Genomic DNA, 19415 nt, shown 5'->3' with positions numbered 1-19415 from the left:
GCCTTCTACTGAAACATGTTCACAGAGCCTTACAGCTGAAATGGATTTAAAACCTGATAACAAAATTCAGTAAATGCTTATTTAGTTCCCATTGGGTCTCAGAAATTGTGAGAGATGGTGGGGATGGACAGCAAGACTTTGCCCCTCTTGACCCAGAAGTTAGAGAGTAATGGGTTCAGACCTGTAAACAGGCAATTTATAATGGAGTTTGGTAAGGGCTGTAGCAAATGCTTTTGGCTTCCAACCTCAGTGCCACAGTCACCTCTTGTGAAATAAACCTTGATCTTGTTTACTTATGCCCTCTCTTGCCCAAGGTACTGGCTGCAAGGTGGGTCTGCTCTAAACCAATCTTAGTTGTTCTATTCCCCTTGCCAGTGTTTGGTTTATAAATTTGTGGACATATGAGCCACCTCTGGCCAAGGCATCATGAAGGGAGGCTTGATTGGGAGCTTCTGGGTAAAGCTTTCTTGCTCCTAAGAATGCACCAGAAAATCTGGGCCCCTTCACTTCCATTGTTGATATTGTCATAGGAATCATCCAGCTACATGGCATAAGGCATCATGCCTTCTAGTAACTCAAACTAAGTGGTTTCTCTCTAAAGTAGTTACATTTAGGAAATGATTTTATTATAAGGAATATATAAAAATACCCCATTCTTTCTCATTGTCTCAAATGATTATCATAACAATCTTGTAAATTATGTGAGACAGAAACTGTTCCTTTTATAACAGATAGAGAAATTGAATCTCAGAGAGACTGTTGTGATGAGCCTGGACAAAGCTGCTGGTTTCTGAAACTGAGGACCCTTCCTACCACACTATGTTGTTTCTACCTTAAATAAAGTAAAAAACTCAGTGGCACAGGCCAGAGGGACAATGTAATTATAAAACATTTTTCTATTTTTTGCCTGAAAAACACTAACTCTGCCTTTTTTTGAGCTTTTATCCTAGCATTTAAAATTCAGTTTAAATCCATGTTTTTACATGAAGAATTTTTTTTTTTCCTGAGAGGAAGAGAGAGAGAGAGGTGGGGGAGGGGAAGAGAGAATCTTAAGCAGGCTCCATGCCTAGCAAGGAGCCCCAGTGGGGCTTGATCCTACCACCCTGAGTTCATGACTTGAGCTGAAATCAAGAGTCAGTTGCTTAACTGAGCCACCCAGGTGCCCTACATGAAGAAATACTTGTTTTTTGTTGTTGGTTTTTTTAAAGACTTATTTATTATTTTAGAGAGAGAGTGTGTGACGGGGGGGAGGAACAGAGGGAAAGGGAAAGAATCCCAAGCAGACTCCTGCTTGGCACAGAGCCCAACACGGGGCTTGATCCCACAACCCTGAGATCATGACCTGAGTTGAAATCAAGAGTGGAGTGCTCAGACAACTGAGCTACCCAGGCGCCCCAACATGAAGAAATATTTTAAGTGAAGTGAGGTAAATTGAGCTTTCTAAGGGTAAAATATCATTAAACATCAGTTTAGTCTACTAATGACCAGAAAGGTTTCAAAAGACTTTGAAGGGAACAAGAAGAAATGGCCACCCAGTTTCATGCATTGCATAGCATCACTCCACCTAGGAAGCATTGCAGCAGTGATGAATGGGCTAGAAGTCTGTGCTATAAAAATTCAGGCTAGAGTAGTTACAGGCTTAATAATCATGTGCTATAGCTCACTTGTGAAGACAATTTTACTCATTCACTATAGTTGTTAGGCCTCCTTTATTTGTGAGTGACAGAAAGCCCAACTCGGTTGAAACGAAACAATATATTGGCTCACATAACTAAATAATGGTCAACAGGTGGCTCTGACTTCTGGCACAGCTTGATTGAGGGCTCAAGTCCTGTCAAGAGGCTCCACCTATGGGTTCTCCTTTCTCTAGGTGGCTCAGCTCTGTCTCTGAGTAGTGGTCCCAAACTTAAGGTTCATTTCATCATAGCACCCAGTTCACTGGAAATAAGGTTTGCCTCTTGAAGTGCTCAAATAAAAGTCCAAGAATTGAAGTTCACTGGTCTTAACTGTATCATTGCAGTCGATTGAGCCATTTCTTGGTCATAATTCTTCACTGTCTTGTTGCAGTATTATACACGCATCTTTTTGCCAAGGCCTCAAAGTAGGCAAAGTGTACTCCTCCATTTCCATTGGCCATGGCCTTGGCATAATTTGTTTGGTGAATATGACACTAACAAATAGGTAGAAGAGGCTTGGGTATACTCGCCAGCTGGGCTTGCTTTCTTGTTGCAGTTCTGTCTTTTGCCATGGGAAGAACATGCCTTGTGTGTAAAATTTGTGCAAGGAAGATGAAAAATACATGGAGAAACCCTGGACTAGTGGACTATACCTGTTAGCTATTGCTCTAATAAAACCATGTAACAAATTATTCAGACACTCAGTGACTTATACATTTGTTTCTTGGTTACATTTCTGCAGGTAGCTGAGATTTGGCTGGTGAAGACCAGGTTTGGATGATGTTGCCCCCGAGTGAGTGATTATGTCCAGGGTTTCTCCATATGTCTTTTGCCTTCTTAGCACAAACAAACCTTACATTCAAGGCATGGCAAAAGGGAGAGGTGCAGCAAGGGAGCAAGGCCAACTGTGTAAGTATGCCCAGCTTATTTTTGTATCATATGATCATCCATTTGGAGCCAACACCATTCAAGCCTGGCCTTTATTAGCCAAATCTCAGCCACCTACATAAATGTGAGCAAGAAACACAAATGCCTGTGTTTATAAGCTACTGAGTCTTGGAATAATTTGTTACATGGCATTATCAGAGCAGTAGCTAACTGATACAGCTTACCATGCCCATCACTATGCCATTCACTAAGGCAGAGGGTTGGAAAGTGATTGGAGAAGCCTAGACTGTGAGTTCTGCTGCTAGAACCCAGTGACAGAATCTGACTCACCTTTAGCATAAAGCCTGAATGGGCAAAGAAATCTGGACACTGTTATCAGAAGGAGGCACTGACAAGCAAGAATAAGCCTGCTGCCCCCACCATCAGTAAAACTGGCATTTAGAATTGCGATGGATTGCATCAAGCTGCTACACTCTGCATGCAGAACCATTGTAAATACCTGACAACCTGGGGCACCTGGGTGGCTCAGTCAGTTGGACTGCTCACTTTGGCTCAGGTCATGATCCCGGGACTCTGGGATGGAGCCCCACATTGGGCTCCCTGCTCAGCGGGGAGCCTACTTCTCCCTCTCACCAACCCCCTCATGCTCTCTAAATAAATAAATAAATAAATAAATAAATAAATAAATACATAAAATCTTTAAAAAAATAAAAATAAATACCTGACAACCTGACATGCATGTGATGCACTACTGATCACCGAAGGGCAGATGGTGATGGATAGAAAGAATGACCTTCAGAAGCTGCACCTTGTACTGAAGACTTGTACCCAGAACAGAGCAAGTAGGAGGCTTGCTGTAGTCTGTGCTGGTTGGAACACACCTAAAATGTTGGGTTTGATCCCAACCATCACACTTTTAGAGGTGCATTACTAAATTGAAACTTGTTGGAAGTGAGGGATCCAGAAATTTTTAAACGAAAAAGCTGGACTCTATTGGCATAGCGGATGTGGGGAGGATGGAATATGAATCAGGGTCAGCAGGAGAAGAAATCATTATTTTCAAACATCATAAGAGATGATGTATGGAAGAGAGATTGCACTTAGTCTACAGTGTATAGATATGTGTTATTGTGGAAAGAATATGGGCTTTGGGGTCAGGGAGACAGAACTCTACCACTTATTAGCCATGTGTCTTTGGCAGGTAAAATTCTCTCTCAGTGTCTGCCGTCTCATCTGTGCAATGGGGATACTTCCTTGCACATAGAAGTTTTGGAAAGCTTGGAAAGTGATACACAATGAGGCTGGGCCTTGTAGGTACTCAGTAAAATGTTAACTATTCTAATATTGGTGACGTCATTATTAGAACTGTATTAGAACCAACATATGGAATTTACAGGAAAGCCCCTTTCAGCTAAGGATAATAAAGAAGAACACTTAGCACTGTCCAACACCAGAATGGGCTTCTGAATGACATAGTGAGTCCTCAGTGCCTGGGAACTGTTTCCACAGAGGCTGGACCTGAGGAATGGAGTGTAGAGGACTTGCTGGGAGTGCTACATTATAGGGATTTCTAGGCTACCTCCTAATTCCGAGGTCCTAAGTTCAATGAACTGTGAGCCAGCTTCATTAACACTCGTCCCCAACTGGGCGAGCACTGAAAGGTATTATAAATAGGGAGTCCAAACATCTGGATGTACTTGGAACAATCTTGGTTTAGACCTGTTGTCCTGGTGCAATTATGAAAGAATCCCCTTTCTCTCTCAACAGTGTCCCAGTTTAGATGGTAAAATTATATAGTCACCCTAATTATAACTAATTCAGTGAATAGAAGCCAAACGTATTCTTGTTATTTTCAACATAAGTTACCCCCCTTAGCGGCTGAATTACCACTCTTCCTGGGTTTCCCTTCCTGGTGTAATGGTATTATCATCCTCCTATTAACTCAGAGTTACACCTCTAGAAGCTGCTTCAGCATTTCTGTCTCACTCTCCCTGAACCTTCAATCAGTTGCCAAACCCTTTTGATCCTATCTCCAAAACGCCGCTGGTATCTGCCCCTTCTTTTAAGTCTCAATGCTTTAATTCAGGTCTTGTTACCTCTTGCCTGGAGCATTGTAAAATCCTCCTAACAGCCCTCACCCATTCTATTATCCAGAAACCTCACTGCCACTGGAGGTGTGCCTTTTAGAGTGTACCACCAATCTTGCTCGCGCTTTCGATTCACCTAGTTAGATAAAATTAAGTTTCTCTTGTTTGAGTCTTATTGCATCACGTAAAAACAGATGGAAAGATTTTCATCAGAAGTGGAGGACATATTTGGGATGGTATGATTTAAAATGTAGAGGTATGTGGCCTGCACAGAATTCCCCTGGAGGCACTCAGGAGGGCATCTCAATGATATAGATCATTAACCTTCAGAGCAACTGGAATCTGCTGCTGAAACCAGCCTGCGTGACTCTGGCTTGGAAGAGGCAAGGCTAATAAAATCAGCCAGGGACAAAGAAAACAAAAAAAATGGCTCCCAATCTGAGCCCAAACTGAATGTCTAAGAGCAGGTTCTCTGAATTGCAGATGCTGTTTTGCAGTAGGTATTGATCTTCCGTGGAGTTGCTTCTCTCGTGGACAATTTGATACAGCGTCTTCTGGGGTTATTTACACACATTGGTGAGTGATTCCTTTGAGCAATCCCAGAGCACCCAGCTAGAATGGGAACAACTACCAACCTCTCAGATAGGCATTCACATTCAGCTGGCCTCTCTGTGTCCACTGAAGCTGTGTCCCGTGGAATCTGTGCAGACCATGGTCTGTCTCTCACCTATGCTTACCACGTTCCTCTTCTTCCTGAACCGTGGCTCAGGTGTCCTCTTTCCGGCGAAACACCCTCCCATCACAGTGCTTCCCATCTGTCAGGGTTCAGCTCGAACACCACTTCCTCCATAAGACTTCTCCTAGGGTCTTTAATTTCCTCCTTGACCACTTTTCACTGCATGCTATCGATCTATATGTGTATCTTTATGTCTATCTATCTATCATCTATTTCTATCTCTATCTCCATTTGCCTATACATGTGTCTTTTAAGCTGTAAACCCCAAAGAAGATACATATAATGTCTCTTCATCTTAGTGTCATCTTTCATGCTTTACATATACAGATTTTCAAGAAGTGTTTGTTGAACTAAATGATATTTTAAAAGAGTATCTTGGGGCGCCTGGGTGGCTCAGTCATTAAGCGTCTGCCTTCAGCTCAGGTCATGATCCCAGGGTCCTGGGATTGAGTCCCGCATCGGGTTCCCTGCCCAGTGGGAGCCTGCTTCTCCCTCTCCCACTCCCCCTACTTGTGTTCCCTCTCTCGCTGTGTCTCTCTCTGTCAAATAAATAAATAAAATCTAATGAAAGAAAGAAAGAAAGAGAGAGAGAGAGAGAGAGAGAAAGAAAGAAAGAAAGAAAGAAAGAAAGAAAGAAAGAAAGAAAGAAAGAAAGAAAAGAAAGAAAGAAAAAGAAAGAAAGAAAAGAAAGAAAGAAAGAAAAGAAAAGAAAGAAAGAAAGAAAGAAAGAAAGGAAAGAAAGAAAGAAAGAAAGAAAGAAAGAAAGAAAGAAAGAAAGAAAGAAAGAAAGAAAGAAAGAAAGAAAGAAAGAAAGAAAGAAAGAAAGAAAGAAAGAAAGAAAGAAAGAAAGAAAGAAAGAAAGAAAGAAAGAAAGAAAGAAAGAAAGAAAGAAAGAAAGAAAGAAAGAAAGAAAGAAAGAAAGAAAGAAAGAAAGAAAGAAAGAAAGAAAGAAAGAAAGAAAGAAAGAAAGAAAGAAAGAAAGAAAGAAAGAAAATCTTAATTGGGTTAAGCAACCATGTGGAATTGAAGTTATCTCCTAGAAAGGGGACCATAAAGGCAACATACATTTATTTGACCAGGACAGGAGAGCACCCCTCCTAGTGGAGAAATTTGCTTTGTAGTTAACAAAACGATAAAAGGATTACATCCAACTTTTAAAAACGAGGATTCTGAAAGTTTTGAAAAGCTATGGAATGCCAGATAAAGCTGAGTATAAAATTGATCTGAATACTTAATTCTTGGTTATTTTCATGCTTAAATTCCTTAGTTATCTTAATACTTAAATTCTTAAATTTGGCCTATATATAACGTGTGGAACTGGTAGAGCAACTTGTTACTCTACTCACCTATTTCGGGCAATAATCTCTAGAGAGTATCAAATCTTCAGCAAAGTTGTTGGCCTCGATCTAAGCAATTTTGAATTACCTTATGGGTTCCATTCAGTGGGATATCAGATTGCTTCCTGTGTAGTATGCAGGTTTAAACCAACAACCACAAGGGCCTATCTTTGAAGCATAAAACACTTGGACATTAAAACTTCTTTTTGGCACCATGCCTGAGGTCAGAAATCTGCATTTTCAGCACACGTCACCTGGGATTTCTCAACACACATGGCCTGAGTTCCACATTCTCACTCAACTTCCAAGCATGCAGTTCTGTTGGAAAAAGAGAGCCCTGTTTTGGAGTCCATTACAAAAGCAAAACATGGGACCTCAAACTGGGCAACCAGTGAGAAAAATACCTTCTTGAAAAGAGAGATTATGGAGACCATGACAAGGTTATCAAGAAACCATTTGAACTGCTTAAGGTGAAACTGAGCAAAACATCCACATTCAGATGAGCCCAAACAGAAAAGCAGTTTCCAGGAAGACAGTGAAGATCAGACTTTGGGAGAATGTCACCGGGAGCAAGTTGAAAGGGCTGTTGTTAGATTGTTTAAATTCTGGCATAGAATCCCACAGCAAAAAGTCCTAAAGCAATACGTGATTCCTAATTTGGAACTGATAGAATGAAAGAGAAGAAATAATTAAGAAGTAGTCCTTAAAGAATTGTGTAAACATGTGATCAAACATGATGTTTGGTTAATTTAAATGGGATAGTCAAGGCACCACCATTTGTCTCCTGGAAGGAGTGTGGGATAGGAGGGTGGGAGATGATGCACGGTATTCTGTGATGGGAGGCAGAGGGCTGAGAACCTGCAAGGAGTACTCACAGGGGCCAGCAGAAGAGCTGTGGGAGGATATACACATATCCTCCTGCAGGCATTGCCTGCCCATGCCCTTAGTGGTCAATTCCTCCTACTAAAACCCTGAGACCTAGAAGGGACCTTGGAGCTTATTTAGTCCAACATTGTTGTATACCAAGAAGGAGGCTAATCATAGAAAGGATGGGTGGGGGGCTCACTCACCCAGTGAGAGAGCTGGGTCTTGAATTGAATTGTTAGATTCCTCACCTACGCTTTTTCCCTTGGGTCATGTGCTTCCAAATCAGATAGCATCCTGGCGCCAAGCCCCAACCTTCTCCCCTGTGCAGAGCAGTCTCCTGATTTCAGATTTCGCAAAAAGGAAAATGAGGGTTAAGAATCCTGAAAGAGGAAGAACTTATCAAACTCAACACCCAAAGAACAAATAATCCAATCAAGAAATGGGCAGAAGACATGAACAGACATTTTTCCAAAGAAGACATCCAAATGGCCAACAGACACATGAAAAAGTGCTCAACATCGCTCAGCATCAGGGAAATCCAAATCAAAACCTCAATGAGATACCACCTCACACCAGTCAGACTGGCTAAAATTAACAAGTCAGGAAACGACAGAAGTTGGCGGGGATGTGGAGAAAGGGGAACCCTCCTACACTGTTGGTGGGAATGCAAGCTGGTGCACCCACTCTGGAAAACAGTACGGAGGTTCCTCAAACAGTTGAAAATAGAGCTACCATACGATCCAGCAATTGCACTACTGGGTATTTACCACAAAGATACAAATGTAGGGATCCGAAGGGGTATGTGCACCCCGATGTTTATAGCAGCAATGTCCACAATAGCCAAACTGTGGAAAGAGCCAAGATGTCCATTGACAGATGAATGGATAAAGAAGAGGTGGTATATATACACAATGGAATATTATGCAGCCATCAAAAGGAATGAGATCTTGCCATTTGCAACGACGTGGATGGAACTGGAGGGTGTTATGTTTAGTGAAATAAGTCAATCAGAGAAAGACATGTATCATATGACCTCACTGATATGAGGAATTCTTAATCTCAGGAAACAAACTGAGGGTTGCTGGAGTGGTGGGGGGTGGGAGGGATGGGGTGGCTGGGTGATAGACATTGGATAGGGTATGTGCTATGGTGAGCGCTGTGAACTGTGCAAGACTGTTGAATCACAGATCTGTACTTCTGAAACAAATAATGCAACATATGTTAAGAAAAAAGAAAAAGAAGAAGATAGCAGGAGAGGAAGAATGAAGGGGAGTAAGTCGGAGGGGGAGACGAACCATGAGAGACGATGGACTCTGAAAAACAAACTGAGGGTTCTAGAGGGGAGGAGGGTGGGGGGATGGGTTAGCCTGGTGATGGGTATTAAGGAGGGCACGTTCTGCGTGGAGCACTGGGTGTTATGCACAAACAATGAATCATGGAACACTACATCAAGAACTAATGATGTAATGTATGGTGATTAACATAACAATAAAAAATTTAAAAAAAAAAAGAATCCTGAAAGAGGGAGCCTGGGTGGCTCAGATGGTTAAGCGTCTGCCTTCTGCTCAGGTCATGATCTCAGGGTCTTGGGATCGAGTCCCGCATGGGGCTCCTTGCTTGGCAGGGAGTCTGCTTCTCCCTCTCCCTCTACTTCTCCCCCTGCTCATGCTCTCTCTCTCTCTGTCTCAAATGAATAAATAAAATTTTTTAAAAAATAAAAAATAATAATAAAAAAAGAATCCTGAAAGATGCCATGAAAGAAGGTGTGCACTAGTACTTTGTCTCTGTTGTCTTCAAAACAACCCCAGGAGGCAGCAATCATTGGTCGCCTCCTACAGGAAGCTCAGAGAAGTTAAGGATCTTGTCAAAGGTAACAAAGCTGGTAAAGTCAGGAGATGACAAGTGAATTCAGTCATTCTGACTTCAGATCAATGCTCCTCCACCCCCATGCTGAAGCTATCTGGGATTCTACCCCACAGCTGGTTCCTGAATGGGTTTCTTGAAATTACCAAGAATCTGCTCTTCCCTGGCCTTCTGCTCTGACACCCACCTTCCCAGTTCTCAGAGCCTGAACTGTGGGGTTTAGTATAGCACTAGCACCCCTGCTCCATGAGCAGTTTCAGTTACACTGGATCCTTTGTTGTAGGGTAAGAGTCTTCCTTTGGGAGCTCAGCTCTGGATACCTACAGCCTCTTTTAGGTTGGCCCTGAAGACCATCAAGTGAGGGACACCGGTGCACAGGGAAGCTTAGGGAGTAGTTCTGTGCACACTGAAGACTGGAAAGATCAAGGAGAGTGAAAATCACTGTGTGGGGCAGAAAGTGACAACAGGGAACACAATGCCTTCTTCTTTTCCCTTAAGGACAAAATACCAGGAGGAAGTCTGAAAATGCAATAAGAGGTATATCGCTGGGGCTAACCTGTCCCAACATGACCCTGACCCTGGACATGCCCAGGTCAACCTCACATAGAGGATTTTATAAAGAAGGATGGATTCCTTCATAAACCTAGGTATTTAGTGGTTTGGACCACGACTACTGAAATTTGCAAGGAGAAGGTGGCTGAGGAGAATGTGGGCTTAGAAATGAAGTTGTGTCCTGGGTTGTTGGGCCCATGACCACCACGTTCTGGATGAGTGGAATGAAGACTGGAAAGGAGGCTCTGGAACTGGAGAGGAAGTTCTTTCTGCATGTGAGCATAGTTCTTCCTGAGTCCTTTTGCATTAGAATGTTTTCGGTGATAAGCAATAGGAAAACCAACTCAAACTAGCTTATACAATAAGGTTATTCTTCAGCTTACATATGTGAGGAAAATCAGAAGTAGGGGTGGGCTTCCGCTTTAGTAGATCCAGAAGTTCAATGATATCATCAAGGACTTAGCGTCTTTTCATCTTTCACATTGCTGTCTACAGTGTCAGTTTAATCCTAAAGCAGTTTCTCTTGGGGCTGTGGGATGGCTGCCAGTAGCAATCAGCAGAGGAGTGTCTGCTTTCCTGTTGCTCTTTCTTAAGAGTGAGAAAGCACTTATTCAGAAGCCTACAGAAAATCTCTCTGGTCACATGCCTACTTCTAAACCAGTCACTGTCACAAGGGATAGTATAACCTTTCAGACCTATCCGATCTACCCTTCAAGCTACCAGTAATTCCACAAACTGCTTTGATACCACTCATCAGGGAAGGATGGAATGGGCGTTGCCTATCAACCACAACATCTGCTATACCCTCCTGACAGTCAGCATAGCAAATGTCAACAAATCTTTGTTGATTCAATGGAAGTATAGGTTCTAAGGTGAACTTCTTATAGGTAGAACTGGGTACAGAAAGTCACCAAAGAAAGGCTAATTCTAAGACAAGCTATTGGGCTGGGAGCTAGAGGCACTGCATCCTATTCTTGACCACTTTCGAGACTCAATTTTTGTGCAAGCTTTGGGTATTCCAAATGCGAAATATAGTTAACCCCCTCCTTCCCATAAATCCAAGGAATTGTTTAAGATTAAATAAGTTATATGTCAAAGTCCTTTAGCTTCTTAGGAAGAAAGAAAATGTGTTATCTATTGTTATTTCATAACATTTTGTAACAAGATGGGAATTTTCCAAGTACGTGAAAATCATCTCTTGTTAAGATAAGAAACTTCTGCTTATGACAGGTGACCAGAAGTACTGTTTTTTGTACTGAGCCAAAAAAATAATGGAACTCTAAGCAGCATGGGGGGAACCGCCCACGTCTCTGAGTCGATAATTGGCGCATCTTTCCTGGGCTTGGAGTTCCTTTTGATTTAGTGAGGGCTCGATTAGAACCTCATTCTTTAGCTTCTCTGTTTGCTCTTGGGGGATTTGAGCTTGTTGGAGCAGCAGTATCAGAAAACACAACACTTTATTAAGTTCATCAAATGGTTGACTCTGTCCTGGAGGCCAGAATGTGCTGGTCTGTTACCATGACTCTGTTCCAGTACTTCTCATAGCAGCTGTTTTCAAACACATTCTTGGGCTCATACTTAACGTATGATGTTAATCCATTTGTTCATTCAACTATCTGTTGATGTGTAATCTTGATCACTATCAAACCCTAACATCTTTAGTAGGCCTAGATCCAGGAATAGCACTGAGCTATGCTTTGTTCAGAAGGAATTACTCAGACACATTGCCTCTGGGTGTGATCCTCAGTGACCCAAGAGAGCTCACTCTGTGCTTCATTCTTTTATTACTGCATATACCACCTACAACTCTTATTTTTCAAACGTCCTTCATTATACCGAAGATGTCCATGTTAGCACAAATCATCACATTGGACTTCCTCTACCTCCCAGGGCTGCATGAGCCTTTGGGAGAGGGCAATTTATAAACATGACGGGTACTTCACAGGATTGGGAAAATCTTAGCCCAACAGTAAGAAAGCCAGTGTTTGGGCCACTGTCTGCCTTCTATCCATCTATCCTTCACCACGGCCCTTTAGCTACTGTGTTCAGAAACCAGTCTAACATTTCTGGATCATGTCCTCGCTCCTGTTCTATTATGTTCCTGCCTATATATCCCATAACCTGTAAATGACCAGGTAAACTACCACCAATATACTCTGTATAATCTAACCAGGGGAAAAGAGAAGAATAGAAAAATTACTTTTAAAAATGTGTATATAAATTTTAACATATATTTATTTAATATAACAAGGAAAAATATGGGTAGATGTTAAAATCCACATATCTGCAGCTGGTTAAAGAGCATTCGATCTTTAATTGAATTCTTTATTCTATTACTCAGTCCATGTTCTCTTTGCTTTCAGGCAGTTTTTTGGGTTAAATCATACCTTCATACCTGAAAATTCTGAGGCCTTGGTCTTGCTTACCTAGAATTGTTGTAATCCTCCATTATGTTTTCTAATCTTTTGAGACTGATGCTATTTCTCCCCTAAATGTTAGAAGAATTCACTAGGGATGACATCTGGACCTGGAGTTTTCCTTCCGAAAAGTTTTAAACTACAGATTCAATTTCTTGAATACATATAGAACTATTCAGATTTTTAAAAAATTTTCTTGAGTTTATTTTAGTAGCTTTTTTCCCTAGCAAATTGTGCATTTATTCAGAATTTTCTAATTGACTACCATGCAGTTGTTTATAATAGCATTGCTTTATCTTTTTAATGTTTGTAGGATCTGTAGGATGAGCCCATGCAAAGATCACAAGGATCACATCTAGTTGTTCTGATACCACGAGTTTCGGTGTGTTGTATTTCCATAACCATCTATTTCGAAATATTTTCTAATTTCCACTAAGAATTCTTTCATCTGCAGATTATTTGTAAGTATATTGCTTAATTTCCAAAATTTAGGTATTTCTAATTCTCCTGGTGTTACTGATTTCTAACTTAATTCCAAGACGGCCAGAGAATATATTCCATTGATTTCAATTTTCAAAATAGGTGAAGACTTGTTTTATGGTTCAGAATGGCCACCGTAGGTAAATAGCCCATGTGTGCTTGAAAAGAATGTGTATCCTGCATCTGTTGGGTATAGTGTTCTGTATATGTCAGGTCAAATTTGTTCGGATCTTTCATAACTTTACTAATTTTTATTTTCAATTTTCTTGGTTACTAAGAGAGATATGTTGAAGTATCCCACTCTGATTGTGGATGTGTCTACTTCTCCATTTAGTTTTAGGAAATTTGGCTTTATATATTTTGAAGATATGCTTTTAGGTACAAATGTAAAGAATTATTATATCTTCCTTGTAGACTGACCCTTTTATATAGATGAGTCATGCTTCTTGGCCAAGTTGACTTTGTATTGTTACAGCAGCTTTCTTTTGGTTAATGTTCATATTCTATCTATATTTTCCTCATTCCTTTTCTTTCAATTTTTGTCTTTCCTTGTATTTAAGGTATGTGTTTAAGTAGCCTGTTCTTGGATTTTATTGTTTTCATTCAGTCTTAAAATCTTTATATTTTAATTGGATTATTGAGTTATTTACATTTAATTACTCATATATTTGACTTTATAGCTACCATTTACTATTCATTTTCTATTTGTCCTATCGATTAGTCTATAAACTTTTTTCCTCACAGTTTATGGTTAATGAAGCATTTTTTAATTATTTTATTTTCTCGCCTATTGTTGGTCATGGTTTGCAAGAGTCAATATTCAATTAGATTTACCAACATAATTACTCCATTCCTTGATCTTTATTTTTTCCTACATTTCCACACATTTTTTCCTGATATTAAATCTTTTTGCTCAAAAAAATCATTTAGTTATTTCTTTGAGTGCAAGTTGGCTGGTGATGAATTCTCATAGGTTTTGTTTCTGAAACTACCTTTATTTCACCTTTAATTTTTTTATTTAAATTTTAATTAATTAATTTTTACTTTCTTAGACATTATATTTTTAGAGTAGCTTTAGAGGGAAAGGTACAGAGATTTCCCATATACCCCCTGCCCTTACACATAGATAGTCTCCCCCATTATCTATGCACCAGAGCAGTACATTTGTTACAATTGATGAACCTACACTGATACATCATAATCACCCCAAATCCAAAGTTTACATTGTGGTTCCCCCTTGGTGTATATTCTATGGATTTGGACAAATGTATAATGACAGGTATTCATCATTATACTATCATATAGACTATTTACTACCCCAAAAATCCTGTGTTCTCCATTTATTCATTCCTTCCCCTCCCCCTAATCCCCTAGCAACCACTGGTCTTTTTATTATCTTCATAGTTTTGCCTTTCCAGGATGTTCTGTAGTTGGAATTTTAATGTTATGTAGTCTTTTCAGATTGGTTTCTTTCAGTTAGTAATATGCATTTAAGGTTCTTCCTTCATGGCTTCGTGGCTTGTAGCTCATTTCTTTTTGGTGCTGTATTATCCATTATCTGGATGTACCAGAGTTTATTTGTCCATTCACCTACTGAAGGACATCTTGATTGTTTTCAGTTTTTGGCAATTATGAATAAAGTTTCTATAAACATCTGTGTGCAGGTTTTTGTGTGAACATATGTTCTCCACTTCTTTGGATAAATACCTAGGAGTGTGAGTGCTGAATTTTATGGTAAGGGTAGGTTTGGTACTGTAAGAAGCAGCCAAATTCTCCTAAAGTGTCTGTTCCATTTTATATTCCTGCCAGCCATGAATGAGAGTCCCTGTTGCTCCACATCTTCACCAGCATTTAGTGTTGTCAATGTTCTGAATTTGGTCATTCTAATAGGTGTGTAGTATTATCTCGTTGTTTTAATTTGCATTTCCCTGATAACATATGATGCGGAGCATCTTTTCATATATTTATTTGCCATATGTACATCTTCTTTAGTGAAGTGTCTGGTAAGTCTTTGCCCATTCACCTTCAATTTTGAAGGACATTTTCATTATATTTAGAATTCTAGGATGGTGGCTATTACTTCAACTTTTTAAAAGATGTCATCCCTTTTTCTTCTGGTCTCTATCCTATTATTTTTGGTACTTTTAAAGTACTACAGTACCCCACCACCCTCCCGCCCTGCCCTGACCCCTTTGGCTGCTTTGAAGATTTTTTTGTCTTCAAATGAGGCATTCTTGTCTTTGTTTTCTTCTTTAGCAATTTTACTATAACTTACGTAGGTGTGATTTTCTTTGTGTTTGTCATACTTGTGTTCTTAAGCATGCTTGAATCTGTGGCTCTTGTCCGTTTTGGAAAATTCTCTACCTGTGTTTAATTAAATATTTCTTCTGCCATACTTTCTCATTCTTCTTCCATGACTCCAATTTCACAAGTGTTAGAACTTTTTGCCATGTCCCATATTTTCCATTCTTTTTTCTACCCTATTTGGATAATTTTTAATAATCTAGTCAACAGATCACTACTTCTCTCTTTTTTCTGTGTTTAATCTGGTTTTGTACCCATCTATTATATTCTTAATTTCACTTGTAGCATCTGTCAATTTCATTTGATTTTTCTTTAGATACAATTCCCTGGTCAAAGTTTGTATTGCCTTTTATCTTCTAGTATATATTAATCACAGTTCATTTAACATCTATATCTAATCACTTTACTATCTAGATCCCCTGTGGATCGATTCCTCGTTTTTCCTGCTTGATTCTGCTTCTTGATAATTTTTTATTGAATGTTGGACATTGTATAGAATATGCTATAGAGGATCTATATGATGTTATTTTTCTCCAAAGAGGGTTTTGTTTTTTTTTGTTTTTTTTTTTTAGCTTTTGGCAAGTAGTTACAATAGGAGTAAATCACTTAATCCAGTCAGGGACTGATCTGATTTAAGGCTAAATTTCAGTCATTGTAAGGTTTGATGTATTCTAGTGTATCCTTATCACTTGGGTGTAGTTTTTTGGGACATCCCAAAGCTTTTGGTGTTTATCAGAGAGCTCTACCTCCGGTGGGCCCTGACCTTCAATTTCAATCTCCTTAATATTGTGAAACTACTGTGAGTTCTGCTTAATGTCTGGGCCTCTTAGCTTCCACTTCCTGCTCATAATCTCCTCCTATAGGCATGTGCAACTTATAATGCAGAAGGCCTGGCTCATTTTAATGTGTTTTCCTTCCTTCTAGGATTTCCAGCCTCACAATCTGGTTGCCATAGTAATCGTGATCTCCAATATTTGACCCTCCATCCCTGTGAGATGAGATGCTGAAGATGAGAAGCTGAAGATCTACTCAGCTTCCATCCCTCTTGATAGCTACTTTTTACTCAGTTTCTCAACCTTTCCAGTTCATTGCTTAGATTTTAGCAAATGCTTTGAAAAAAAAAAAATAGCACAGAATTTCTTGGCTCACCTCAATCAGTTTTCCTCTTCTCAAGTCCTGGCTGACTTAGTAGCTCTCTGATGCCTTAAAACCACTTTTAAAATGTTCAAGATTTTCTAATTGCCCAACAGTGGGGGAGGGATGATTAATTTTCTACAAGATAGGCTTAATAACCAGATGTGGAATTCTCCCATTAACTTTCCTGGGCATGGCAGTGTTAAGAGATAACCCGGATGCTTTCGTTCTACAACCCTCTGCCACTGTTGTGTGGCAACAATCCTCACTGAACAGGCTCAATTACCTCAGATAAGATTCAAACTCCACCTTTTCAGAATGTTTTCCCCTTTAGCAAAATGAGCATGGGATGATGATCTCAGTTTTCAATCCTTTGAAATGATTGTTTTGTATCCTTGTGGAATAATTCCTTTGGTACCAAGGTCTCTAACATAAAAGAGTCATCGTTGTGGGGATGGTAGAGCAAAAATTTTTAAGTGAATCATTCAGTATAATAATGAGAGATGACAGCCATCTTTCGTACTTTGGTTCCCAAACCAATGTTTTCTGGCTATGGGAGAATCATCATTTTTATAGGGTACTGATTCAGAGAATAAACCACATCTTAAAAAATACCATTCCAGGGTGCCTGGGTGGCTCAGTCGTTAAGCGTCTGCCTTCGGCTCAGGTCATGATCCCAGGGTCCTGGGATCGAGCCCCACATTGGGCTCCCTGCTCCGCGGGAAACCTGCTTCTCCCTCTCCCACTCCCCCTGCTCGTGTTCCCTCTCTCGCTGTGTCTCTCTCTGTCAAATAAATAAATAAAATCTTAAAAAAAAAAAATACCACTCCAGGCTACCAAGGTTGTGTTATTGTCTCCCAGATGATGCTGTAACTGACTCTAAAATAGGCCACCCAACTGTTCCATAAAGCCAGCTCTTCTTTGTGTGAGGTTTAGAGTACATTGACATAAATCATTGGTTCTCAAGTGGGGGTGATTTGGCAATGTCTGGAGACATTTTGGCTGGTCATGACTTGTGTGGGGGGAGTATTAGTGGCATCTACTGGGTAGAGGGCAAGGGTGATGCTAAACATTAAGACAGTCTTCTGAGACAAAGAGTTATCTTGTCTAAAATGTCAATAATGCTGCTATTAAGATAGTCTGCTTTAAAATTTTCACTGTAAAATGAGTTCCTTGGTCAGAAGCAGTGTCACACAGGTTAAAATCACTGAGGATAGAGCATTCAGTGAATCTTGGAATAGTGGTCCTTTAAGACAGTGACCAGAGAAAGCAAATAAAAACTCAGCGTATATTCAAGTGAGGACAAATTGTCATCCCCCCAAAAGGAAAAGGTTGGATGTAATTAACTTGCCCCAGTGGGGCACCCAAATGTAGCTAATGCTACATCTCTTGGATCCTAGATTCAGAGAGATATCCCTAAATACCTTGACCTAATTCACTGATGATTTGGCTAAATTGAAACTTGATTGTGTTCACTGGGTTGCAGTAGCTATTCAAACTCTGTTCCAACTTTGTAGAACCGAAAATAGATGTGGTCACTTTGCTCAATGGGAAAATCTCAAAGGCCATTTTCATAGCTTTGGCCAATATTCTCTTTGATGAAGCTTGTTATGTTTTTACCGACTCTTGAATTGTTGCCGATGACCTAGCTATTTGGTCTGCTGTTTGGAAAACAACATACTGGCATATCAGAGACTTCCTTCTTTGGGATTGCAGATGCGGGGGAGGGAATCAAAACTGCTCATCAAACCATCTGCGTCATTTATATAGATGCCCATTTCAGAGCCTGTTCTCTGAGGAGATTGCTGATGGAAACTCTACTGCTCCTAGTGCCACCATTGGCAATCCAACATTATACTGAATATAACAATTTGTCTACCATTCTAGACTGGGAAAAACTAAGGGACTCTAGATAGCTAGAATTATGCCTCTTGCCACAGGTTTATGCAGTTGTTCCCGCCTCTTCCTGGCAGACTGACCACACTGGACTTTTGATCTACTCTTGGAACTACTGGTGGTGCCTTACCCCTATTGAAAAGTTTTCAGGGTACAGTATTGATGTCCAACCTGATGAGCCAATTCCCAACACACCATTGTGACTCTTGAAACTAATCGGTGTCACATTTTCAGATTTCCGGACTGTTTGTAGCCTGACAACAATAGTATACCTTTTATAAAAGAAACGACTCATCAGTGGTCAATATATGTGGTCAAGGTATATGATGGGTCTTCCCATGCTTCCTACTATCTACAGATATCTAGTACTGACAAAGTTAAAACAGCCTGTTTAAAAACTCTACTTAAAAAACATTTCTGTTTCTGTCTTTCTCACTTTTTCCCTGGACACATACCTTAGTAAGACAATTTCATCACTGAATGCCACCTTCCCCAGAAAGGGATCATCTTCTCTCAGCCTCTTTCTGGGTCATGACTGGGACAAAGAGAGTGGTAGGTTATATCAGCCTCTTTGGAAAATTGGGTATTTTACACTGACCACTGGTGGGGCCTGATGACTCTTTCTGTCTCCCAGTGACAACTCCAAGCTAGTTGGTATACCCCGTAAGTGGCGGCCCAATTAAAAGATGACCTGATGGATTTAAGCTTCTTTTTTCCTTTTTTTAAGAAAGATTTATCTATTTATTTTAGGGGGGAGGGGCAGAGGGAGAGGGAGAGAGAGAATTTCAAACAGACTCCCTGCTGAGTGCAGAGCCTGATGTGGGGCTTGATCTCAGGACCCTGAGATAATGACCTGAGCCTAAATCAAGAGTTGGACACTTAACTGACTGAGCCACCCAGGTGCCCCAGATTTAAGCTTATGTCTGAGTCAGCCAGCTGGGTTGCCTTATTGGACTAACTTGATCCTATAGCATAACAACCACTTGGTTGAGTATACTGCTTGTTGAATTCCCCTAACTTGGTCTGTGTGGGTCTCTGTAAGTTCTATGAAAAGGTTCTTGTCCATTTTGAATCTGAGCCTTCTAGTTGGAGAGCCTGGGTACAAGGAGGTGATGACTGGGAAATCACTGTAATTGTGGCTACTTTTGAAAAAAGACAGCAATTTTGTGGCAGTAGAG

The sequence above is a fragment of the Eumetopias jubatus genome, unplaced genomic scaffold (genome assembly GCF_037043125.1).
Source record: "Eumetopias jubatus isolate StellerSeaLion01/CBP00866 unplaced genomic scaffold, mEumJub1_p1.0 scaffold_7, whole genome shotgun sequence".
Taxonomy (NCBI): domain Eukaryota; kingdom Metazoa; phylum Chordata; class Mammalia; order Carnivora; family Otariidae; genus Eumetopias; species Eumetopias jubatus.
This window is presented reverse-complemented; position numbering follows the sequence as displayed.